This window comes from Hemiscyllium ocellatum, chromosome 39 (assembly GCF_020745735.1).
Source record: "Hemiscyllium ocellatum isolate sHemOce1 chromosome 39, sHemOce1.pat.X.cur, whole genome shotgun sequence".
Classification (NCBI taxonomy): Eukaryota; Metazoa; Chordata; class Chondrichthyes; order Orectolobiformes; family Hemiscylliidae; genus Hemiscyllium; species Hemiscyllium ocellatum.
Window position 1 is genome coordinate 5,435,275 of NC_083439.1, and position 27,856 is coordinate 5,463,130.

Below are 27,856 nucleotides of genomic sequence, written 5' to 3' on the forward strand. Positions count from 1 at the left end.
ACATGGGACTGAAGAGGTGAGCGATTGGACATCTTGGATAATTCCACCATCACCACCCCCTTCTTAAGTTCACGCCCTCGATGGGCAGGGATGGAGTTTTCATCTGAAACACTTTTGTCAGGTGCTGTCCTATTTCCCAACCCCCTTCTACACTGTCAATGCCCTGGCTCTGACCATCATTGTTGTGCTGTGGTTTTAGGTGCTTGTGACCTTAACTTCAATGACAAGCCTCAGATGGAAACAGATTCATGCTAACATGCAAGGCTAGTCCCAACCTTGAAAAGTTGGATAAAGAAACAAGATTTGCATTAGAAAGGAAAGAGTTAACAATATTGAGTCAGTTCCCATGATTTCTGAACTCTCAGTAGGGTTTGCAATGAATGCCTACATCTGTTGAATATGTTTATAATGAGGGTACTCAGCAAGATTAACTGATAATGTTCCATAGCAACCAATTAGAATACACATACCACTGACACTAAAACCTATTGACTCATCCCAAACATACATCCAAGGTATTTTGACCCAGGGTGAAGTTGATCACTTTGTGGTTTTTGACAACTGAATTTCTTTGGAAGTATTCAGGGTTGAGTGAGAGGACAATTGATAAACATTTCTGAGTTCATGTCTAACACTCTCACCAACTAGAAAATGCTAAAATATTTTGTCAGCCCTCAAACCCACAAATAATTGAATCACCAGAATGGAGATTTAGCCAATGAGTAATGGGTTAGTGTGTCATGTAGCAGACAACCACACTAGCCAGAGATGTGACCTTTGTTGGTGCTGACATAGTCATGAGGAGTTGTTGCATCAATGTATTCAGAACCTTCAAATGAAGATCATGATCACCATTCAGCCTTGGATTGTCCCTGCTCCTTCCTCGATCAATCAATGTTCCATGGCTGAAATGACAGACCTGTGGTGAAGATGGGTTTAGCCTTCGAGGTGTAACTAGAGTGTAATTCAATGTTAATGGTTTAACATTGCATTGTGGCAATTGCAACTCCACGGTTATCACTCTCTCCTCCAAATCTCAATCTGACTGCTCAAACATACCCCTGTAAGGTTAGCCATCTACCTTCAGTATATCTTTTACTATGGCTCTCAGAACAGGAGTCCAAATCTTATTTATTTCCTGAAGATTCTATTTCAGATTCTCTGATTTTCAGATGCTCCTTATCCATTCCCACTAACCCGTCTATGATTCAGTCAGAAAGCAACAGTACCTTCTGTATTTGTATGAATGCATGAGGTATTGTGACTCACACAGAAACAGAATTAGAAGAATGTGCTTTCTCTATGATTCTGTAAATTCTCTTCTTTCTTCCTTCCTGCAGCCTGACAATTGCCTCCTCAAATCCTTCACTTCTCTGACTATATCTTTTCCACCTGAGCCCCATATTGTGTGAGTCCCTCCTTAAGCCTCCCTTACACTTTGCCTTTTCTCTATCCCTGTCCTTCCTAGTACCTACATGGTTAACCCACTTTATCAGTTACCCCTTAGTCCTTAGTTTTTTTTACTGATTACAGCTCCGTGTACTACCTTGAGGAGCATTTTTCTACGTTGAACTCACTACACTGGCAGTGCCTGGGTTGAAAATGGGTTCTCTTCTGGTGTATGTTGTAGGTTGGTTTGTACAACGCAATGTAAGAAAATATAAAGGAGCCATTTGCAAGTACAGAAAATGTTCATATGTTGGGACTTTAACATTACACCATGTATGGGACTGTGCTCAGAAGTACAAGCTCAAGAAGTACAAGTACAAATAGGAAGCAGGAAACACCAGCAGTGCTTCAACCAGAGGCTCACTGATGATGTTATCTAGTACGGTGACGAAACGTCTGAAAATGAACCTTCCAGCTCAGTGAGCAAAACTACATCCAGAACTTCAACCTGAGCTACAATCTTCTCAAAACGCACTAAGAAGTACAAGCATTTGTAAATCAGGGAGCTCTGTGCAAGTAAAGAGTATGGCATTAGTGAATGGAGATAGTCCATGACAGAGAAAGACTGAGGGAGCTGTTCTGTTGGGATGGACTTCATTTAAACTGTGCTGGGACCAGTGTCCTAGTGTCTGACATAACAAAGCTGGAAAAAAAGGCTATAAGCTAATGAGGGAATTTATGGAAATGGGCGGGAGGAGAGTTCAGGGGAAATATAGGCGTCCAAAACAAATGGTGGTGGTAACACTACAGGACAGCTACTTACATAATGATAACCAGGATAGGACAGCAAAGGGACAGAGTGTACAATGTAGGAAAACAGATCACATAGAGTAACTGGGGGAATAAGCAATCAAAAGGCAATATTAAATGCTCTTTACTTAAATGCACATTATATTCAGAACAGAATCAATGAATTAACAGCATAAGTAGAGATTAATGAGCAGGATCTTCATAGCCAATCCAGAGACATGGGTACAAGGCGATCAAAGCTGGGAGCTAAATATTCAAGGGATGTGGCTATTTGAAAGGACTAGCAGGAAGGGGAGGTGGTGGAGTGGCTTTACTTGTACAAAATGGAATAACAAAGATAGTTCAAAATGATCTTACATTGGAACATGCAGAAACTGTATGAGGGGATTTAAAAAGTAACACAAAGAAAGAGCCCCTTAACAGTATCTGCAGAGGATAGAAAGTAAACCAGGAGATGGGGAAGATATGTAAAAAAGACAGCACATTAATCATAGGTGGTTTTAATCTTCATGTAGATTGGGGAAAATGTAATTGGCAGAGGTAGCTAGCAAGAAGAATTTGTAAAGTTGATTTGGGACAAAGGATCAGGCTGTCTTGGATCTGATAATGTGTATAGATACAGATTTAATGAACAACCTCGGAGTAAATTATCCTCTAGGAAATAGTGATCATAACATTATAGAATTTAGCATTCAGTTTGGAAGTGAGTAACTTGGGTTGGAAACAACTGTGCTAAGCTTAAATAAGGGTAATTACAAAGGAATGAGGGCAGAGGTGGCTGGAATGGACTAGGAAAGGAATTTAGCAGAAAAAGTGTTGAGGAGCAAAGGCTATTATTTAAGAAAATTGTTAATGACTCACAACAAACATATATCCCAGTGAGGGAGAAGAAAAGGAATAAGCCAACCATGGTTAACTGAAAATGTTAAGGATAGCATCAAACTGAAAGGCAAGAAAATATAATGTGGCAAAGATTACTGGTGGTAAGCCAGAGAATCAAAACGTGTTAAAAAAAAACAAAGGTTGACCAAAAGATAATAGATGGAAACTTGAGTTTAAAGTAGTGAGCAATATCAAAATAGACAGCAAGAGCTTCTGAACATAGATAAAAGGAAAGAGAGGCTGAAGTGAACCAAGGCCCCTTAGAGAATGAGGCTGAGGAAATAATAATGGGGAGAGTAGGTAATGGCAGAGGAGTGGAATAAATACATCGCAGAGTTTTCTCAGTAGAAGCTACTAATAGTATTCCACAATGACTAAATAATCGAGGGCAAACCGAGGAGAGGAAATAAATACACTAGAGTGAAAACACTAGGGAAAGTAATGGGCCTAAAAGACAATCAGACCCTTGGAGCTGATGAGTTGCATCCTCAGATATTAAAGGAAGTTACTGCAGAGATAGTGGATGCACCTGCAGAAACCTTCTAAAAATCCTTGGATTCTGGAAAAGCTGCAGAGGATTGGAAAACTGCCAAAGTAACACACTTTTATTTCGAAAGGGAAGGAGTCAAATACAGGCAACGGTAGGACAGATAGTTACAGATGTTGTTGTATATTTTTAATGTGCAAAATCACCAGGAATGCATCAGGAATTCAAAGAGTAATCTATTTGGTATCAAATATGAAGGAGATACTTGTCAACTACTGATAGATTCTTCTGATCTCTTTCTCTGGGATATTTGTCCTTTATATAATCTCCTGCTGACAACAAAAAGAACACTGTGCATAGTTAATTCAATCTCAAGAATTATCAAGCAGCCAGCAAACCATTTTAATACTAGTCCCAGCGCTTGCTGTGTGCGGTGTCACCTGTTTATATCACTGAAACCGTGAGCTGATCATAAAGCGATCGAGTTACTGGATTACCCTGAAAAACGAAATCAATACCTGTAATGTGGAGATTTTTGTTTATAAAGTATGGAGAGTAGAGAGTTGTTACCGTGGAAACGTAGCATTAATTGCCTGCTTTTTCTTCAGGCTCTAGAGCTTGTATGTAAACCAGCAAATGCAAATTAAATGCAAACTGTCCGTATAGTGAGGGGCAGACATGACCTGAAAATTAAAAACAAAATAGATCATTACATTTTCAAAATAAGCCATTCAAGAGATTGGTGAATTTTGTACAATTCTGTTACACGCCAGATATATCTCTCCAGCACTTATTACCTTGCCCATTTCTCACAAATACTCACTCACACTGGAACATGCTCACACCTCACACACACACACAGACACGCATGTGTATGTGCACAAATGCACACTTACACACACACTTACACACACACACAGAACCTAGCACACCATACTAACATACACACACTCAAACTCACACATCTACACTTACAGACATACCCACACTAACACACCCACACACACTAACACACATACCCACAATAATGCACACATCTACACCAACACACTGACATTAACACACAAACTGTTATAACACAATTTGATTATTGATACTTTCTCAGGACTCCTGTCTGGAGGATTGTGGACTATGGTTCATTTGAAATGATACTTTTGAATCAAATGCCTCACAAAAAGGACATTGGGTTTTTTTTTAAAGACACTGCGTGGCTTGAGCTAATTGTTTTGGATTTATCTACTGGAAATCCCCAGCCTGAGTTTATAGCTGTCAGGATATTGTTCAGAATCCACCCAGTGCACAGCTAACCTGTACTCATACTGAGTAAACACTTTTACGAGTTGAATGTGCTAACTGAAACATGGTTCTCCTGAAACCGTTCTTCCTGATGTTTCCTGAATGAAATGGATTTGTAAAGACCCCAGTGAAAACTGCCTGAGTTTATTCACAGCTGAAAATGTGTTGCTGGAAAAGCGCAGCAGGTCAGGCAGCATCCAAGGAACAGGAAATTCGCTGTTTCGGGCATAAGCCCTTCTTCAGGAACGAAGGGCTTATGCCCGAAACGTCAAATTTCTTGTTGCTTGGATGCTGCCTGACCTGCTGCACTTTTCCGGCAACACATTTTCAACTCTGATCTCCAGCATCTGCAGTCCTCACTTTCTCCTCGATGAGTTTATTCACACCCGATTACACGGGCCAAAATACCGGCTAGGAGCCATTGTAGACATTTCATACCTTCTTCTCTTCCTTCAACAACTAAGAATTACTTGGTCAGTGCATTTTTAATAAAAATTATCTGCAAAGAATGTTAGAAAGTTAGTGTGTTTGCACGTGTCTGGGATTAGTTAGATAAATATGTTTATACTTTCACATTTCCAACTATGTGTTAATCAGCTTGCATCTTTGTTGAACAAATCTTGTTTTACAATAAATCAATATTTTGTGGTTTATTAAATTAAACCTGGTTGACAGATCTCTCTGTTCTGAATGTATTATAGAGTGAAAAAATGGCTAAGGAGCTTCTGTAAAGCTGTGACAGTGCTCCTATCTCTGAGCCAGGAGGCCTGGGTTCAAACACTATTCGAGAGTGTGAAATAACACCACTGGGTTGATTCACAAATATCTACGACTGGACATGTTGGTACCTGTACATTCAGGTTGGGACCAGTGGGACTGGACAGAGATGAAGCAGTCTTCCAAAAGTCAGACATAGTAACACAAGCACTCACAGACATGTACTCACACATAGTCTCACTCACCAAGAAACACACTCACTCACTCTCACTCAGAGACAGTCACATACACACACACACACACACACGCAGATTCACAGAAACATACACACATAGACACCCAGATTCATGCTCGTATGAATGTACATGCACACACACTCACACACAATTACTCAGACCCACAAACTCAAGCACATACATGGATAAACAAAATCACATTCACGTCTAAACACATATACACATGGGGTAACACACTCACACTGACTCTGAAACACACACAGGGTTAAAACATACTCACAGTTACTCCTAAGCTTATATAGATGTACATACATATACACATACAGCTCACACACACAGACACGCACACAGTTAAACGCACATACAGGGTTAAACACACACACACATATATGCACACACACACATATACATATAAAAATTTCCCTCACACACATTTAATTGGAGCTATATCACACAAACATTCTAGGAACTGTATTCAGATCCCCCTTGCTGTGCTATTGTCTGACATGTTCCTAAGAAGCCTCCAGGTGAGGCAGTGCCAGTGAAAAAGCCTCTCAATTCAGAGAGGACCATCTAACCACTCTCCACAGGGACAAGACTGACATTAAATCAGCCTGCAATTACACACAGCCATACTTTCAATACTTATTTTGTGTCACCACCTTGAACATATGATGTTCCCCCGTTCTCTCTCTCCAGCAAAGTAATCCATCAAAGCACCATTATAAGACTGCAGGAACTCAAATTATGCAAACGATCATTCATGCTACATTTGCTCAGGCCTGCTGGGGAGCTAATGGCTTTCCTGGTGTCTGGGGGAAATAAACAGCGACTGAACACAAAGCACTCAGCATTCTGAGGAGGCTGCCAAAAAAACTGCTGCTAAAAGAACACAGAATCATTTTGCTCTGAATCGAGCCCGGCTTTATGAAGTGATTTTTAATCCACAGTAAATATGACATTCTGGTACTTTGCCAAGTGTAATGTCCCTTTGGGGCACTCACTTATTTTCTGCTTATCAAAGTGAGCGACATGACGCTGGGGAAAGGAACACTCTGATTGCAGTCATATACTGTCACCAGGAACAGCAATGGTAAGGACCATAACAAATGTCAGCAGGCAAAGGGTTTACAGACACTTGGAGCAAGGGCTTGACTCTAACAGGGTTTCCAGCAAGCGGTCGATTTTATAATAAACAGAGTCTGCTCAGACACCATGCCATACCAGTCCACAGAGTCTACTTAAAAAGAACCAGCACAAACCACAATGAAACTGAACCCATGCCAGAAACTGCAGCACTCTCTCTCAATAAAAGCAAGATTATTTCTCTATCGAAGTGCAACAAGCAGAGGATACTTACAGAACATAAAACCTAGGCGTTGAATCAATACCCAAAGCATGACAGGTGCTTACTGTAGGCATCCCCAACTGGCACCATTTCTGGTTCTGGACTAATGGTGACACGAATAGGGCAATATCAGTTACAAAATTAACTTGCACTTTTATACCACCTTCCTTGTTGGCAGGAAGTCCCAGAGTGAGGAATCATAGAATCCCCGTAGTGTGGAAGCAGGCCATTTGGCACATTAAGTCCACACCGACCCTGTGGAGAGCACCCCTCCCGGATCCAGCCCCTACCCTATCACCTTGCACGCAGCCTACATATCCCTGAACACTATGGGCAATTTCCCATGGCCGAACCACCTCACCTACACATCTTTGAACCGTGGAAGGAAACCCACACAGATAGTCACCCGAGGGTAGGATCACACCCAGGTCCCTGGTGCTGTGAGGCAGCAGTGTTAACCACTGAGCCACTGTGCTGCGGGAATATCACTGTACAAACGTGGTTCCTGCTGGACACATGGCATCCAATCTGTGCACAGCAAGATCCCACAGGCAGCCATGTCGTAAATGATATATGCTCACCACGTGATAAATAAGATAATCCAGGTTTGTGGTATCAGCTTGATGGATAACGATTATTCCCAGGCGCCCAGGGGAGGGAGGAATTACTGGTAGGACCAGACTGCGCTAGCTGTAAAAAAAAACAGATCTTTGTTGTCAACTTTTGAGTTTTGCGTTCTTTCACAAATCAGATGGCCTACCGAAAGGTCGCCTTCTCCAACTAAACAGAAGATTTGTTGCCACTTCTATTGATATTCTCTCAGCAGTACGATCCAATTAGTTTCCAAGTGCAGACTCACAGCTGGAGGGGATAGTCTCACTCCCCCCAGTACGTCTCACATCCATCATTCCAAACATCTCTGGCATTGCTATTTCAAATGTGACATTCACAGGGACCCCATGGAATCTGGTGTGTCCAGACAATTCCCTGACATCAGAACATCAAGGCAAACTATGGACGCTGAGATAAAACAAGGCCATCCCCGCATATTTTAAGGACTTTGGTATTTTACTGTCCAACAACACACAGAAATGTCTGAGCTGACAAGGTCATGATTTGTCTAATTTTAACCTGTCCTGGCAGGGAGCTAACAGAGACTGGTTGTAGTGTTTAAGCTGGGAGCCCAAGTCTCACTCTCTCTGTTCCAGCTGTGGGCTTGGATTTTTTTTTGAGCAGATGAATGGGACATCTTGGAGAGGTTGTGGGTTCCCCTTTCAAAATGCAGGACGTGCCCAATGGTATCATTGCTCCTGAGTGTCACTATTTAATAGGCCAACCCCAGGGCTTTGTGGTTACCGTTTCCTCCCAGTTCAAGTTCCCAGTCAAGCTTCCCAGGCCGGGAATGAATCCAGCTGGGATTGGGTAGGAATGGGGGGGAGTTTGTGATCATCAGGCAGGTACATTTTCCTTCTCTGTGCGTTTATTTAGTCAAAAAGCATCAAGGCACCCACTGTACTCAAAGGATTGGTTATCACATGATCAGGTGGGTTCAGTTATCATGGATTTGAGAATGCCTGCAATCCCCACATGTCTGAATTGAGTTTCTATCTCTCTCTTTCTAACTGCAAGCAGTTGCCTCGGCTGCACTGCTTAATGCCCTGCATTACTGTACTGACTTTGCCCTGCCGCTGGTCTTTGCCCTGCGTCTAACCTTTACCCTGCTCCTGACCTTTACCCTGCTCCTGACCTTTACCCTGCACCTGATCTTTATTCCCTTTCTTGGCCTTTGCATGCACTCCAAGCCTTTGCCCCCCCTCTCTCGGCCTTTTCCTCTCTCTTGGCCTTTTCCCCTCTCTAGGCCTTTGCCCCCCCTCGGAACTTTGTCCCCCTCTCTCGGCCTTTTCCCCTTTCTTGGCCTTTGCCCCCCCCTCGGGACTTTGTCCCCCTCTCAGACTTTGCCCCCTCTCTCGGCCTTTTCCCCTCTCTTGGCCTTTTCCATCTCTTGGCCTTTTCCATCTCTCGGCCTTTGCCCTTTCTTTCGGTCTTTGCCTCCACTCCTGCCCTCTTTTTATTAACTTGTGGGATGCAGGTGTTCCTGGCTGGGCCAGCGATTATTCCTCATCCCTTGTTGCCCCTTGAGAAGGTGGGGGTGAGCTGCCTTCTTGAACCACTGTAGTCCATGTGCTGTGAGTAGACCCACAATGTCCTTAGAGAGGGAAGTCCAGGATTTTGACCTATGATTGGGGAAGGACGTAGACTTGCGATTGGAGGACAATGTGGACCCCTGCAATGACAGAGTGGTCACATTACAATATCCAAGACTCCTCCAAGGTACAGACCACAAGGTTTGTCAAAATCCTATCTTTCTCTCCCTGAGGGGGAATATTTCCTCTCTACCTTCCCTTCTGCAATCCTCTCTCCATAGAAATTTATAAAGGGGTGCAACCTACCATTTTAATCAATAGAGAATTCGACGTTTCGAGCATGAGCCCTTCATCAGGAAGGGCTCATGCTCGAAACGTCGAATTCTCTATTCCTGAGATGCTGCCTGGCTTGCTGTGCTTTGACCAGCAACACATTTGCAGCTGTGATCTCCAGCATCTGCAGACCTCATTTTTTACTCTTACCATTTTAATGAGCTGAGTATAAAACACAGGGATAATCAATAGAGATACTGAGTACAAAAGCAGCAACGTTACCCTGACCCTTTGCAAATCTCTGGTTCAGTCATCATGGTACAGTTCCACTCACCAGACTTTAGGAAGGAAGTGCCAGTCCTTGAGAAGATGCAGAGGAGATTCACCAGAACCGATCCAGGATTTGGGAGCTTCCCACCTGTGGTTCTGCTACTTGTAAAAAGAATGGATTGAGGATTGATTCGATCAGGGTAAAACACAATGAGAGGCTTAGGCAGTGTTGGCAAAAATCACTTGCTCTCATTTGTTAATGGAACAGGGACTGGGTGCTTGGATCCAAGGTTTCCAGGAAAGAAACACAGGAAGAACATGAGGGAGAACGCTTTTACCCAACGAGTGGTAATGAGCTGGAATGTGCTGCTAGGGTGAGTGGCGAGGGGCATGGAAAAGACTTTCAATGAGTTCAAAAGGACATTAAAGGAAGACCTGAGGAAATAAATGCTGAGGGCTATAGGAGACGGAGCAAGGAAATGGGACCAACTCCATCACAGAGAGTAGGATAAAAGGCCGGTACAACATTGAGAGTTGAATGGGCCGTATTGTGCTGTAATGTTCTATGTTGTAGAGAGTTGGTATGTATTAATGGGCTGAGTTGCCTGCTCTATGCCTTGATGACTCAGTTGCTGGTGTTTTATGCTCCTTTCAGCGACACACTTAGTTCCCAAGTCTCTAGAATACAATCTGGACTAATTCTGTCCTCGCACAGAGGGGACAATGTTACACACTGAGTAACAACTGATACATGAGGCTGAGACAACGAAACGATGAACTAAATCTGAGACGGAGCACATGTAAGGCCAGCAAACACAAAAGTGGACAATAACCACCCACGGCTACCTGGAGGCAGGGAAAATGGGTCCTAAGGGATTCATGATGCTGCTGGTAAAAGGCTTTGTGTTGAATCAGGTCTGGTGAGTGAGTCAGGGATGTGATAATGTGAGTTTCAGTGGGAGTGTGTCACACACACACACACACACACACACACACACACACACACACACACACACACACACACACACACACACACACACGATCTGAAACCACCAATCAGGGACATCCATTCACAAATATAACTTCGAAAGGGAAGGGATCCCAAGGTTGGGAAAAAAGTATCACCAAGCTGAATTTATTTCTAATTTCCTGCATTCTCTGGGCTACATTTACTCGAGACTTTCTAAATTAATTATAGATAGAAAGAAGAAACTGTATTGTATCGTTACCCCGAGTTTTCTGCCAGGTGGCTTTTTTTGGACCAGTCCGTACTTAGCCGTGTGTGGTTCATTCCTGGACCTGTTGGTGTAGAGACTCTTAGCTCCTACCACAACAAATGCCTGTTCCTGTTGCTTTCTCCTCCTCATCTCTTCCCACCTGGGGAAGGCCTGGACTATTGCATCTCTGCTCCCTGAGAAGTGATCTCTGGTAGGGGAAGCACGCCACACCTCTCTTCATTTCTTCAACCACACATCTGGAGACATGAGTGATGGGGGAGGGGTGGGTAACGTGAGGGGTGGAGGTGGTGGGTAAGTCAGTCATGGGTAGGAGTCATTGACAATAGAATGGACCAGCAAGAGTGATCGAGGTAGACTTCAGACAAGGTCCCACCAAAAATATAGAGGTGGAAACCTCATGTACCCCCCCTCACCCCAAAAGAGATGAACAAGTCGAAATGGGTTTCCCAGCAACTCTTTGGGCAGGTCTTTATGGTTTCAAGGGTAAAGGGTCTGGCAGTCGAGCCCTTTAAGTGTTTGGGAGTGATTTTCTTGTCCTGATCTGCCTGGATTTGTACAGGGTGGGGAGCAAGCCCTAAAGCATCCCATCCCCTCCTTGTCCCAACTGAGGCTTTCTGTTGACAAATGGAGTAACTTGCTGGGGAAGGGGGTGGGGGTGGCACAGTGTACAGGTGTTGGTGTGACAGCCCCTGCCGTCTTAGCCAGGTGATCTGGAAACCCCTGCCCTCTGCCCACTAAGGCCACGGCTGAGACCAGCAATTGCCTGGAAAAGCTGGGAACCTTTTTCACTGGAGTGTAGGAAGTTGAGGGGTGAAATTATTGAGGTATATAAAATCATGAGGGGCACAGATAAGCTGAATAGCCAAGGGTCTTTTCCCTAGCGTGGGAGAGTTCAAAACTAGGTGACATATTTCATCATTGTCGACAGGAATAGTGCCAGAAGACTGGAGGATTGCAAATGTTGTCCCTTTGCTCAAGAAGAGGAATAAAGACAACCCTGGAAATTATAGACCTGTGAGCCTTACTTCAGTTGTGTAAAGTGTTGGAACAGGTTATAAGAGATAGGATTTATAATCATCTAGAGAGGAACAAATTGATTAGGGATAGTCAACACGTTTTTGTGAAGGGTAGGTCGTGCCTCACAAACCTTTATTGTGTTCTTTGAGTTGGTGACCAAATAGATGGATGAGGGTAAAGCAGTTGATGTGGTGTATATGGATTTCTGTAAAGCACTTGATAAGGTTCCCCACAGTAGGCTATTGCACAAAAACGGAGGTATGGGATTGAGAGTGATTTAGCAGTTTGGATCAGAAATTGGCTAGCTGAAAGAAGACAGAGGGTGGTGGTTGATAGGAATATTTATCCTGGAGTTTAGTTATTAGTGGTGTACTGCAAAGATCTGTTTTGGGTACACTTTTGTTTGTCATTTTTATAAATGACCTGGATGAGGGCATAGAAGGATGGGTTAGTAAATTTGCAGATGACACTAAGGTCATGGGGATAGTGCTGAAGGATGTTGTAGGTTACAGAGGGACATTGATAAGCTGCAGAGCTAAGCTGAGAGGTGGCAAATGGAGTTTAATGTGAAAAAATGTGAGGTGATTCACTTTGGAAGGAGCAACAGGAATGCAGAGTACAGGGTACTGGGCTAATGGTAAAATTCTTGGTAATGTAGATGAGCAAAGAGATCTTGGTGTCCAGGTGCTTGGATCCTTGAAAGTTGCCACCCAGATTCATAGGAGAAAGTGAGGACTGCAGATGCTGGAGATCAGAGCTGAAAATGTGTTGCTGGAAAAGCGCAGCAGGTCAGGCAGCATCCAAGGAACAGGAGAATCGACGTTTCGGGCATGAGCCCTTCTTCAGGAATTTCTACAATTCCTGAAGAAGGGCTCATGCCCAAAACGTCGATTCTCCTGCTCTTTGGATGCTGCCTGACCTGCTGCGCTTTTCCAGCAACACATTTTCAACCCAGGTTGATAGGGTTGTTAAGAAGGCATACAGTGTGTTAGCTTTTATTGGAAGAGGAATTGAATTATGCTGCAACTGTACAAAACTCTGGTGCGGCCACATTTGGAGTATTGTGTACATTTCTGGACACTGCATTATAGGAAGGATGTGGAAGCTTTGGAAAGGATTCAGAGGAAATTTACTGGGATATTGCCTGGTATGGAGGGAAGGTCTTACGAGGAAAGGCTGAGGGACTTTAAGCTGTTATTGTTAGAGAGAAGAAGGTTGAGAGGTGACTTGATTGAGACATATAAGATAGTCAGAAGGTTAGTTCGGGTGGACAGTGAGAGCCTTTTTCCTCAGATGGCGATGGTTAGCTCGAAGACATAGATTTAAATTGAGGAGTGATAAATATAGGACAGATGTCAGAGGTAGTTTCTTTACTTAGAGAGTAGTAGGGGTGTGGAACGTACTGCCTGCAACAGTAGTTGACTCTCCAACTTTAAGGGCATTTAAATGGTCATTATAGGCATATGGACGGGAATAGAATAGTGTAGGTTAGATGGGCTTCAGATGGTTCCACAGGTTGGTGGAACAGTGAGGATCGAAGGGCCTGTACTGTGCTGTAATGTTCTATGTTCGATATTTTTAAGGTGAGAGGAGAAAGAATTAATAAGGACAAGCAACTCTTTTACACAGGGAGTGGTTCATATGTCGAATAAACTTCCAAAGGAAGAGGTGAATGTGGGGACAGTTACAATGTTTAAAAGACATTTGGATAAGTTCATGAATAGGAAAGGTTTGGATGGATATGAGCCAGGAGCAGGCAGGTGGGACTAGTTTAGTTTGGGATTATGTTCGGCATGGACTGGTTGGACCGAAGAGTCTGTTTCTGTGCTGTAGGACTCTATGAATCTATAACTCAGGACCTTCCCTCTGCTCTGGTTATTGAAGAAATTCATTGAGTCATCATGGGGACCACAGTGTGGACCTCTCCATCCGTACAACTGGAATATTGTGTAGACATACAGGCACTACATTGTCGGAAGGAGGTGAAGGTATTGGAAAGAGTCCAGAAATGAATGATTCCAGGGATGAGGAACTTCAGTGCCGAGGATACATTGAAGCAGTTGGGACTTTTCTTGTTGAAGACAAGGCTGAGAGGGAGAGCTGACACAAGTGTTTGAAATCATGAACAGGGCTGGACAGTGTAGATAGGGACAATTTATTCCCACTGGATAAAGGAACAAGAATGAGAGGGTTTCAATTGAAACTGATTTGCAAAAGAAGCAAATGTATGTGAGAAACAACTTCTTCACTCTCAGTGAGTAGTTAGGATCTGGAATGTACTGCCTGGTAATGTGGTGGAGGCAGCTTCAACTGAGACATTTAAGAAGGGGCTTTGGATGGTTATGAACACGAATAATGTGTAGGGGTATGGGGAAAGGCAAGACATTAACACTAGGAAATAAAACCAGAACAATGCAGCAAATGGCCTCCTTCTGTTCTGCAACAGTTCTGTGATTGTGTGAGAACATAAATAGTCTCGTATGCTGCATGCACTTCCTGCAGCCTTACATGTATTACCTGTTATACTATCATCATGTCCAAACATTAATATTCACATCAAACCTTTGACTAACTTTGACCAGATTGTGTGCACATGGGTATACACGTGAGTGTGTGTGTGTGTGTGCATGTGTGCATTCTTTTCTATGCATGTTTGAGCATGCATGTGTGCTCTTATATGTGACTAAGTGTGAGCATGCATATGTGTGTGCGCATGTGTGTGCGTGTGTGTGTGTGTGTATGTGTGTGTATATGTGTGTGTGTGTTGTATGTGTATATGTGTCTGTGTCTGTCTGTGTCTGTGTCTGTGAGTGTGTCTGTGACAAAGTTAATGGTAAAGGCGTTTTTGTGTGAACACTTTGCACGGTCTCATTACAATCTATTCCATTAGGGTTAACAATTAATTGATTCCTTAGAATAAGCCAGGAAACCAAGAAGGTTAATGATGTCCAACACCAATATTATCATAACTCCTGTTCAATCAAGCCGGACTTCAGCTCATTAAGCGAGTGATGCCTGATGGTCAGAAATGTAATATCCCAGAGAATTGAAGAAGAATAAAGAAAAGCAAGTGTAAAGTAAGGGTCATTGTAGAATGCGATTTGTAATTTGCACATTTGTACAATGTTTTATTGATTGATGGGACATGGAATCCTTTGATTTTGATCAGTGTTTTTTCTCTACTCCTTGGAAGTTTGCTGTGATGTTCCCCCTGCCCTCCGAATACCACAGCCACCAGCTCATCTCAGGCAGTATTTTCCACAGTGCATTCATTTTTAAATGGAATGGACACTTAGGGTGAATATATTTTGGATGTTATGAAATCAGACGTATTCATTAAATTTAAAGTTCACTAGCGGCTCTTGTGTGATTTGAACCCATGTCCACACTGTATTAATCTTCTAGGAGAAAGTGAGGACTGCAGATGCTGGAGATCAGAGCTGAAAATGTGTTGCTGGAAAAGCGCAGCAGGTCAGGCAGCATCCAAGGAGCAGGAGAATCGACGTTTCGGGCATGAGCCCTTCTTCAGGAGCCCGAAACGTCGACCCTCCTGCTCCTTGGATGCTGCCTGACCTGCTGCGCTTTTCCAGCAACACATTTTCCACACTGTATTAAATCTTGGCCACAGGGTAACTAGAACAGTGACATTATTACCATCTTCCTATAGTTTTTTATTCTTTTATGGATGTTGGTGACACTGACGCTGACATTTGTTGTCCAGCCGTAACTGCCCTTGAACTGCTGGGATGCTTTGCAGAATCGTCAAGAGTCAATCATATCACTGTTGGTGTGGAGTCATGTGTAGGCTAGGTAAAGATGGTAGATTTCCTTCCTTAAGGACTTTAGTGAACCAGATGGGTTTTTAAAAAATAACTATCAATGTTATAGTCACTGAAAAAAATCATTAATTCAACAATAACTCCACAGAGGCCAATGACCCATCATATGGGTGGCACGGTGGCTCAGTGGTTAGCACTGCTGTCTCACAGCGCCAGGGACCCAGGTTCAAGTCCCACCTCAGGCAACTGTCTGTGTGGAGTTTGCACACTCTCCCTGTGTCTGTGTGGGTTTCCTCCGGGTGTTCCGGTTTCCTCCCACAGTCCAAAGATGTGGAGATCAGGTGAATTGGCCATGCTAAATTGCCCGTAGTATCAGGTGTATTAATCAGGGGTAAATATAAGGGGGTGGGTTTCTCTTTGGAGTGTCGGTGTGGACTTGTTGGGCTGAAGGGCCTCTTTCCACACTGTAGGGAATCGAATCTAAACCAAGTTGCTCTGTATTTACACGTAGAGCGGCCTTGACACTGATTCAGAGCCTGCTCTCAGAGTGAACAGAATCTCTCACACTCCTCTTTCCTTTTTTTTCTCTGACACGCCTGTTTATTTTTTTTTCTTATTTTTTTTCTTTCTCTTCTTTTTTTTAACCCCCACACTACCGCCTAACTGCGGTAGTACTTATTTTTCCCCAGCACCCATGGTGTGTGTGTGTAGGTGTGAGACACAGTGGGAGACACAAAGTGCATGAATCTTTATTCAATTTCCACCACCAGGAAGAAAGTAAAACACCAGGGTGGCCAGTGACAAGCAGTGCCCTTCACATCAAAGGGCAATGCTGTGTGAATAGATTAGATTCCCTACGGTGTGGAAACAGGCCCTTCAGCCCACCTAACACTACTGGCAATTTATAACAGCCAATTCACCTGGACTGCAGGAAGAAACCAGAACACCCAGAGGGATCCAACATAGACAATGTACAAAGTCCACCCATATAGTCACCTGAGGCTGGAATTGAACCTGGGATCCTGGTGCTGTGAGGCAGCAGTGCTAACCATAGAGCCACCATGCCACCCCACACTCCTCTTTCTATCTGTCAGCCGGGGCTCCCTGAATGGTTAACAGCCCCAATCAGGGAACTCATATTCTATGAAGTCCACCAGGTTGACCTCATTACAATCACTACAAACTTGACATTTTCTATTCAGACTTTGCCAGCTGCCTTGGTAGAATGTGAGCCCTTGTCCTGGATGACTGGTCAGGGGCATTGCCACTACACCACTGCATAAATTATTCAATATGGCTAAAAATCTCAAAGGTCCTTATAGGTGCATATTTGAGCACATCATTAATGCTTTGACCACATCGAGTGATGATTGTAGCATGCTCACGGAGCAACGTCAACGAAAATGTAGAGGTAGCGAAGTCAATGCCTGAGAAGTCCTACAGTACAGAAACAGGCCATTTGGTCCATCAAGTCAACACCAAGCCACTGAAGAGTGACCCAGCCCCCTAAATTCCTGCATGTATCTCATGGCTCATCCACTTAGCCTGCATATCCCAGGACACTATGGACAATTTAGCATGGCCAATCCACCATAACTTGCCCATCTTTGGACTGTGGGAGGAAACCGGAGCTTCCAGAGAAAACTCACGCAGACAGGGGAAGAATGTACAAACTCCACACAGATAGTGACCCGAGGCTGGAATTGAACCAGAGTACCTGGCGCTGTGAGGCACTGAGCCACCATATTATGTCCTGTAATGTCTCTCACTAACTTGAATTCTGTAAGTCTAGCATATCTTTAGTGATCCATAACTTCCAACAAAACAATCTTGATGTACAACTGTTTTTTAAATAATGCATTGTTTTGTTCATTTCTTGTAATATTTTGAAGTTACAAAGGATTTATAACAACAGAGACACTCTTTAAAATTGTCCGGCATATAAATTCGATCTGAACGTAGGATAATGGAGCATTGGATTCAAGAAATGAAGTGACATATCATCATGAGACTATTCATTCTCCTCAAAGCCTTTCTGGTTGTCAGATTTCCTGTGTTGCTGTGTGAAATTTTCTCTGAAATCTTCAAAAGCAGAATGTTACTCATAAGAGTAAGCGAAGTACACAAAGTGAGGAGTGACCTATCAGCCATGATGGGTGAAGACAGGCATTGTGATACTAATCCATTTGGAACATTCTGGAGGAGAGTGGGCCTCACCAACTGAACACACAACATGAATCATCAGATTTTACACCTTCCTTTCAAAGTGTCCCTTTCTCTTCGAGAGCTGCCGTGCGTTTATTTCCAAAAACAAGATGCTGACAGAGCTGGAAATCTCAAATGAAACCAGGAAAATGCTGGAAATACTCAGCAGGTCAGGCAGTGTCTGTGGAAGGAAACACAGAGGTGATGATGCAAATTTTCCCAGGTCCTGAACCCCGTGGGCCATGTCGAGAATTCAGGGAGACCACGAGAGAGGGCCTTTACAATATTGAGACTGCTGAGATCATTTTCCAACCACGTTCTGGACAATGAGATGAGGTTTTCATCAGCATGCAGTAGGATGCCTATTAGATTAGATTCCCTACAGTGTGAAAACAGGCCCTTCGGCCCACCAAGCCTACACCAACCCTCTGAAGAGTAACTCGCCCAGACCCATTCCCCTACATTTAACTCCTAACACTATGGACACTTTAGCACGGCCAATTCACCTGACCTGCATGTCTTTGGACTGTGGGAGGAAACCGGAGCACCCAGAGGAAACCCACGCAGACATGGGGAGAATGTGCAAACACAGACAGTTGCCTGAGGTGGGAATTGAACCCAGGCCGCTGGTGCTGTGAGGCAACAGTGCTAACCACTGAGCCACCACCATAGATTGAGTGGCCTGCCTGGGATTGGACTAGCCTAGTGATAACATCAGCCGGGGGGGTCCTCATATAGAAGGCACACAGCAGGAGAGACTATTCTTGGGATTCAGTAGAAAACAATGGCCTTATTTTCCTGTCACGATGGTTCTGATGATATCAAAATCTCTAAGATGCAGTATGAGGTGGGGTATACCACCTTCAATGGACACCACCAAAGTAAATAAAATGTCCATGTTTCAAGTTTACTGACCCTTCTGTGGTGTTGTGAAGGCAGTGATGTCAGACTCATGGAGTCATAGAGGCACACAGCACGAAAACAAATGCTTCTCTCCTACTCATCCATGCCGACCAGATATCCTAATTTAGTCTAGTTCCATTTGCCAGCACTTGGCCCACATCCCTCTAAACCCTAAATCCATCCAGATGCCTTTTAAATGTTGTAATTGTACCAGCTTTCAACACTTCCTCTGGCAGCTCATTCCATACACGTACCACCCTCTGCGTGAAAACGTTGCCCCTCGGGTCCTTTTCAAATCTTTCTCCTCTCATCTTAAACCTATGCTCTCTAGTTTTGAACTCCTGTACCCTTGGAAAAAGATCTTGTCTATTTATCCTGTCCATGCCCCTCATAATTTTAGAAACCTCTACAAAATCACCCCTAAGCCTCTGACACTTCAGGGTAAACAGCCCCAGCCTATTCAGCCACTCCCCATAGCTCAAACCCTCCAATCCTCGGAACATCCTGGTAAATCTTTGCTGAATCCTTTCAAGTTTCACAGCATCTTTTGCATAGCAGGGACTCGAAGTGTTAACTCTATTTCTCTCTCTCTACAGATGCTGCCAGACTTGCTGAGTTTCTCCAGAAATTTCTGTTTTTGTTTTGTGTCTTCAGCGTCTGTTATTCTTTGTTTTATCAAATGAAATGCTCATTTTCTGGTGGTTGTTTGGGACATTACTGTGTATGTAAAGATGTTCTGGGTTTTTATTTTGCCTTCATGACCGTCAGTGGACTTCAACATGGAGGGGGCTTCTTGAGGTGCTCTCAGCAAAAGCAAGAGAGAGGGAGGGATTAGTAATTAAAGATGAAGGGAGGCAGGGGGCAGGATTTGGAGTCAGTGGGAAGATCAGGAAGTGAGCATCATCATTCTTTATCAGATCTTGATATTTTTAAAGATATCTACAGGACAGATTCTGACTTTAATTAAGCCACCAGAGAGAAGCTGTTTGTCAGGCTGTGGTACATCCTACAGAAAAAAAAAGACCATTAAATTCATTTTATTCCTAATTATGTTTTTCATGACACTTCGCATGATGATTAGAAATGGATCATTTCCTGCCAGATAATCCTGGACGTTGAGGGACCTGTACAATTCAAACTCCGGGATAAGCCCAGATAAATCCAGGAAATCAAACGAACATTGTTGTTAATCATGTTGGAAATATGTGGTCAGTAGCTTTTCACCTTGAGCAGATATCTCAGTGGGCTGTGACCTGTTCCTCACGCAAAAATCTCAAATAGATTCCCACCTGGAATCACAGGATGTTACATGCTATTTCATGTCCCAAAATACTCTACAGCCAATCATTTCTTTAAAATTATTCACTCATGGGATGTGGGCATCATCGGCTGGGTCTGCATTTATTGCCCATCCCTAATTGCCCAGAGGGTATTTTGTGTCAATCACATTGCTGTAGGTCTGGAGTCCCATGTAGGCCAGACCAGGTAAGGATGGCCGTTTCCTTCCCTAAAAGACATTAGTGAACCAGATGGGTTTTTCTCGACAATTGACAGTGGCTTCATGATCATCATCAGACTCCTAACTTTATTGAATTCGAATTCCACCGTTTGTCATGGCAGGATTTTATACCCACCCCAGTCTCCAGAACATTGGGTATCTAGATTAATAGTTGAAAATGTGTTGCTGGTTAAAGGACAGCAGGTCAGGCAGCATCCAAGGAATAGGAAATTCGACATTTCGGGCATAAGCCCTTCATCCTGATGAAGGGCTTATGCCTGAAACGTCGAATTTCCTATTCCTTGGATGCTGCCTGACCTGCTGTGCTTTAACCAGCAACACATTTTCAACTGTGATCTCCAGCATCTGCAGACCTCATTTTTTATCTAGATTAATAGCCTAGAGGTAATATCACTGGATCATCAGTGATCAGTGATCAGTGAGAGTATCAATGATCAGTGATACTCTCCATTGTACTACAGCGTAGGGGGTCAGTTAGCTCAGTTGGTTGCAATGCTGAATGATACCAGTAGCAAGGGTTCAATTCCTATACCAGCTGAGGTCGGAACATAGAACAGTACAGTGCAGGCCCTTCAGCCCTCGATGTTGTGCCAACCTTTTATCCTACTCTAAGATCAAACTAACCTACAAACTCTTCACTAATGAGCGAGCAGCCCTGAGACCTGCTCAGACTATTGTGACTTTACCTTTTATAGGGAAGGCCACAATCCACTTGCAAACAGAAGCTCTCTCAAACATCACTAAGGTCAATGACAACAACGTTTTTGAACATCCCTTGAACAGCAAGGGCAGGCAGAGAGGGATTAGTGTCATTTGACATTGTGTTCGGCACAACATCGTGTGCCGAAGGGCCTGTTCCTGTGCTGTAGTGTTCTATGTTTTAGTGTTGCTGATTTTGAGATGATTCTGAGTGAAGTATCCTGCTGTTTGTCGAAATGCTGCCATGGGACCTTTCACCTCCATCAGAGAGGGCAAAAGGTTTAATGTCTCAGCGTATAAACGATGTTGAGATGAAAGTACTCTCTCAGTGGTGCACTGGGGAATGGCCTGGATTACTTACCCAAACCTCACACAACACCAGGTTATAGCCCTACAGATTTAATTGGAAGCACTAGCTTTTGGAGCAACGCTCCTTCATCATGTGACACAACCACCTCATGAAGGAGCAGCGCTCCGAAAGCTAGTGCTTCCAATGAAACCTGTTGAACTATAGCCTGGTGTTGTGTGATTTTTAACTTTGTACACCCCAGTCCAACACCGGCATCTCCAAATCATACCCAAACCTTGAGAGAGGACTCTAGTATTAGAAAAACAACTTACATTTACGTGGAACCTTCCACTTTGGAAAACCTTCCAATGGGACTGAACTGGAGAGTTTTCGAACTGCGATTTGAAACGAAGTCACTTGAGAAGATAACATGACAAGTGACAGACCGTTTACTCACTAAGGTAGGTTTTAAGGAGCATCTTAAACCAAGACTGACATGATTGGTGAATCCCATGTGCTTTAGCAGGAAGTGACATCCTGGGATACATTTTAAAGGCTGAAGTAGATAGTCTCAATTACCAAGGAGGGATGAAAGATCATTGAGGATACACAGAAATGTAAAGAGGAGGTTAAATTAAGATCAGCCATGACTTTATTGATTGGAGAAGGGGGCTTGAAGGGCTGAATGGCCTCTGTCTGTTCACATGCTCGGTTGACCGGGATAAATCCATAAGGTGTAGGAGTAGATTTAGGCCATTCAGCCCATTGAGTCTGCTCTGCCATTTACTGAGATCACGGCTGATCTGATAACCCTCAACTCCACATTCCTCCTTTTCCCTAATAATCCTTGATTCCGTGATTGATTAAAACTCTGTCTATCTCAGCCTTGAATACACTTAATGGTCCAACTTCAACCGTCCTCTGGGCAAGGGATTCCACAGATTCACTCCTCTCTGAGAGAAGACATTTCTCCTCATCTCTGTCTTAAATTTGTAACCCCTTACTCTGAGATGATACCCTCTAGTCCTAGAGTTCCCCACAAAGAGAAACATCCTGTCCACATCTACCCTGTCACATCCCCTAACAATCCTGTATAAATCCATCAGATTGCCGCTCGTTCATCTCTATTCCTATCTTCACTGCCAGTGGTTAATGACAGTGCAGACACAACCCACACACAGACAGATCCTGACAGCTAAAAGATGTAAATATCAGGATAACATTGTGCCTCTCACTATCTCTTAGCTCATTCTCAGTGGGGGAGCCTGGGTCATTTTGTGAATGTAACATTAGTCAGTGAGCAGACCAAAGGATAAATTCAGATTTGCTCTTTAATGACTTTCTCCAGGGTAAAGTCACAAAGCATTTGAAAAAAAAAGCACAATAATCGATTTCAGTCTCTATGATGATAAAGCCACTTTTCATGACTATTGATTCTTGTGTTTATATTATTGGTTTTTTTAGCCTACTCTAATGGCTTGCTCAAGCCTTCCGTGTCATTCTGTTCTCCAGTCTCAACAGTGTCGTTTAATCGTGACCTCTGAACTTCAGGCATTGACCTGTGACCCTGCAGAATGGGAAGTACAGCAGCGACTGTTGGATGGAGCAGAGGCCTTTTCACCGACACACTGGTGTCTTCCCCTCTCCACAGCCTGCTCAGATTCAGCTAACCTCAACAGTGAGTCTGCTGAGGTAAATTCTGGAATAACAGCTGAGGCTGGCGGAAAGAGACCAGTTATGTTTCTCGACCAGTTATGTTTCTCAACCGTTATGATGTGACCCTTCCACTCCACTCGCTGCAACCCACCCTAGTGTTATGAATGTCACAAGATGAAAATGGCTGAGGGAGAATGTTTGGCTCATCCAAGAGCTTACAGTCCCCTGTCATAACACTCAACCATGTCTTCAATGGTTTCTGTTTCTGTTACCTTACTTTGTTGAGTGTTCCAGAGCACAATGGTAATACTGCTAGACTAATGATGAAAAGCCAAAACATGTGGCGCTGGAAAAACACAGCAGGTCAGGCAGCATCCGAGTAGCATGAGAGTCAATGTTTTGAGCATAAGCCAACTGTCCTGCTCCTCAGATACTGTCTGACTGGCTGTGCTTTTCCAGCACCACACTTTCTGTCTCTGATCTCCAGCATCTGCAGTCCTCAGTTTCTCTGAATAATGTAAAGTCCTGAACTAATGCTCCGAGTGTGTGAGCTCAAATCCCATCAAGCTGCTATTTCCTTTCCTCTATTCTAATGTCACCACAATGAGAAGTCATAGATTGAAGGTCTTGCAGTGGGAGATGTGAAGAAGTAGGTAATAACAGGCTACAGGTCAACAGGACTACAGACTATACGGTTACAAGGATTCTAAAGGTTTCAGACCTACAGGGCTACAAGTCCACAAGGATAAAGCTTATAGGGTTGAAGCGGGAGAATGGGAGTGATTAAATTGCTACACCAGAGCCCACATGGATTTAAAGGGCTGAATAGCCTCATTCTGTGGCACGTTATCTCTAAGACTCTACAGTGCAAAGGGTTCCCCAACAAGTTGATCTTGCCCTTTTGTCCCCTGTTGGCATGGTTTAGCTTTGCAGGCATTGTCCAGACTTACATCTGTTTCAAGCCAAGAGGTTACTTAGACAATAGGGTCAAATCTGAGCCTGAAAGTGACATAGGACTCACAACACTTGAGGTAACACTGCACAGGCGCTGTCACCTGTACCAGGCAGTAATGAGGAGGTCTGGACAGAAGGCATTATCTTTAAGAGGGAGTGCAAAGGTGGAATTAGTCTTTGTGGGAAAAAAGAGTGAGGTGACAGGAACATTGCAGGAAGAAAAATTATTTTCGCATTGTTACCTGAAAGGAAATTAAGACGTGGCATATAATTCTCGCTCCCTCTTTGCATTGTGGGTCTACTGTAGCACATAGACGGCAGTGGTTCATGAACCTGGCTCATCATCACTTTCTCAAAGAGTAATTAGGGACAGGCAATAAATGCTGCCGGTGCCACATTACATGAAAAGAATATTCTGGAAAGTTATTGAAGTTGTCCAACCATTGGTGGACAATCTGAAATGGGAACCAGTAACAATCTCGAATTAGTGGAAAATCCGTCCTTTGAAAACACGAAAGTCAGAGGAAACAACAGATGCCTCTTCTAACAGTTCAACAGTCATTACACTGATTACCTTCAACATTTCAACACAAGCCGCACAAAATATTGCACACAACTCAGCAGGTGGCAAAACAGAGAAAATACTTCAACAACTCTTGTAATTTTGTGGATATTTAAAATGTACTTGGTTTACTAACTGGAAATTTATTAATGTGTTTAACATGACCACGCGCTTCCCCATTGTCTTTTGTTTCTCTCAATATCTCACTACTGCCACCCACTGCCATGTTTTCCCTCGCAGCCTTCGTGTTGTTGTTGTAAATAACCTGCAATTGTTTCTGAAGGTTTCAGTCTCCACATGTACTGAAAATTGCATGTTGTGTGCGGCTGCGTGTGTGAGTGTGTGTATGTGAGTGTGTGTCTGTGTGAGCATATATGCAAGTAGGTGCTTTTGTGTGTGTGCATGTGTGTATGCATATATGTATATGTGCATATGTGTTTATATGTGCATGCGTGAACATATGTGTGTGAGCATGTGTGTTTGCGTGACCATATGTATGTGCATGTGTATATGTGTGAACATGTGCTTGTTTGTGAGCATGTGTGTGTAGCGTGCATGTTTGAGTGTGTCTATGTGTGAGCGTGTCTGTGTGTGTATGTGTATGAACAGGTATGTGCGTGTGAGCATGCATTTGTATGTGAGCATTTTTGTGAATGTGTGAGCGTGTTTATTTGTGTGTGTGTCTGCGTGGTGTAATGTGTGTAATGTGTGTGTTTGTACACGTGTGTGTGTGGTGTCTGTGTGTTGGTGTATGCGTGTGTTTGTGCATGTGCATGTGGTGTGTGTTTGTGCATGTGTGTGTGCATGTGGTGTGTGTTTGTGCACGTGTGTGTGTGGTGTGTGTTTGTGCATGTGTGTGCGCGTGGTGTTTGTGCATGTGTGTGCGCGTGTGGTGTGTGTTTGTGCATGTGTGTGTGGTGTTTGTGCATGTGTGTGCGTGTGGTGTGTGTTTGTGCACGTGTGTGTGGTGTGTGTGCAAGTCAGGAGTGAGAGGAGTGGTTTGGGGAAATGTTAGCTCTGACAACTCTCCATGGTCACCTCCTTGAGTTCAGACAGTCACAGCTATATTGGCAAATCTGATAGCGGGGGAAGAGTAGCCCAGAGAGAGTGAGGGAATTATGGGAGCCTTTGGCTGGGGGACAGTTCCCTCCTTATAACGTTGTGACACAAACCTGTAAGAAGTGTTGCAGGGCACTCTACACAGAGGAGGAGAGAAAGCTGCTGACCGGCGACAGTGGAGAGGACTGAAAGTGCAGTTGTACAGAATGCTTTTTAAGGAGCATTAAATAGATCAGTGAAAGAAAAACTCATGTGCACAAATAAAGAACAAAGATGCAGCATTTACAATGTCATGAGTCACACACCAGGAACAGAATCCATCATTTGATTCACTAAGCGTACATTGTTCCTTTAACAGAGCCCATTATAACTAGCCACTGGGCCTATCCAACACAGTGGCATTGTCCCTGACCAGAATACCAGAACAATTTCACTCTCAGTGTTTTGCCTTCTAAAAAAATGCCTCTCACACACCAGACAACTTCTAAACTTCTTCAAGTTATGCATGCATTAATATGACACTGGCTTAGGACTCAGACAGGACAGTGACCAGTAACAGAGCATGTGGGCCATTTGGTAAGGTTAAGAGACAATTTCAACTGGGGCAGGTCAGCGACAGGGGGAGAGCAGGGGATGGTGTAGGCGGAGAGAGGTAGGTTTCTGAAGAATTATGTCCATGTTTGATTTGAGTGGTCAATAGTTTGGGACCCCTTTGTTAAGAGGTGAAAGAACATTGCAAACTGCTTATGATGATTCTACGTCCTTGGTGATGAAATATTAGTTATTATAAAGCTATTAAAATCATTGCTATCCTAATGACAGGTCTAAATGCAATTCCACCACTGGCTGAAGCTTTCTGCTAAACATGAATAATGCAAAGATATCCCACTCCTTTCAGCTCAGGTCCCTTGAGCTTATTCCCATGCATTGTCCGTTGTGATGGGTCATTATGTAGCCAGTGAATTTAATCTGTCAGGTTATCCAAGAGCATGGAAAAATGCATGAATAACAATTTTTGTGTAATAACCTTCAACTGACCTTTCAACTGAAGTGAATAATTCAAATCCTATTTTCATATCAATTGAGAAGTCAAGGCAGGCAATTATCTTTTAGCTGTGAGGTAACCCATCTCAGAAAGGGAGATTAAAGTCCTCTTCCTTGTCAGTGAGGCAGGACTGAGCGGAGGGAGAGAGAGAAGGGGGGGAGGGAGAGAGGAGGAAGAAAGGGGCGATTCAGATGGAGAGCAACCCCCCCAACACACACACACACACACACACACACCCCAGCCATCACCCCCGCCCCCCCCCCCCCACCCCCGGCAATCCCATGCAGCTCCCAGACACCCCACTGCATCTCATTATAGAACCGTTCCTGTTTACTGAGTTGGCGATTAGATTTCTTCTGGGAAAAGGTGAACACCGATCTTTTATCCCTCCCCCTAATTTTCACCCTTCCGAAAAGGTAATGGCAGTTTGTATTTCAGAGCGGACAGTGGGAGCTATGACGCAGACTGATGCCAACAGTGTGGGTTCAATTCCCGCACTGAATTGAAAACAGAAAATGCTGGAGATCACAGCAGGTCAGGCAGCTTCTGTGGAGAGACAGCAAGCTAACATCTTGACTTGAAACGTTAGCTTGCTCTCTCTCCACAGTTGCTGCCTGACCCACTATGAACTCCAGGATCTTTTGCTTTCAAGACAGATTCCAGCCTCTGCAGTAATGTGCTGTTATCCTGAAGGACTCTCCTTCTCAATCTCTCCCCTCGCCTGAGGCTTGGTGGCCCTCAGGTTAAATCATCACCCCTCGAATGAGAAAGCAGCCTGATGGCGTGGTGAGATTATGGCAACTTTACATTTCCCTAGCCCCACTCAGAACCTCAGGACATCCCAGGGTGCTCTGTGGCCAGCTTATAGTGTAGACACTGCTGTAAGGTAGGGAATGCAGCAGCCAAATAGCAGCAAGACCTACCAAGTGGAACGCGATAAAGATGATAACTTGTTTTCTAAAGGTACCATATAAAGAGAAGCTGGTCAGTTTCCTCTCCTTCTGTCTTGCCGTCTCTCCTTCCAGTTTCTCCTCTGTCTTTCTCCCTGATCCTGTGTAGTACAAGCCATTGTAAGTTGA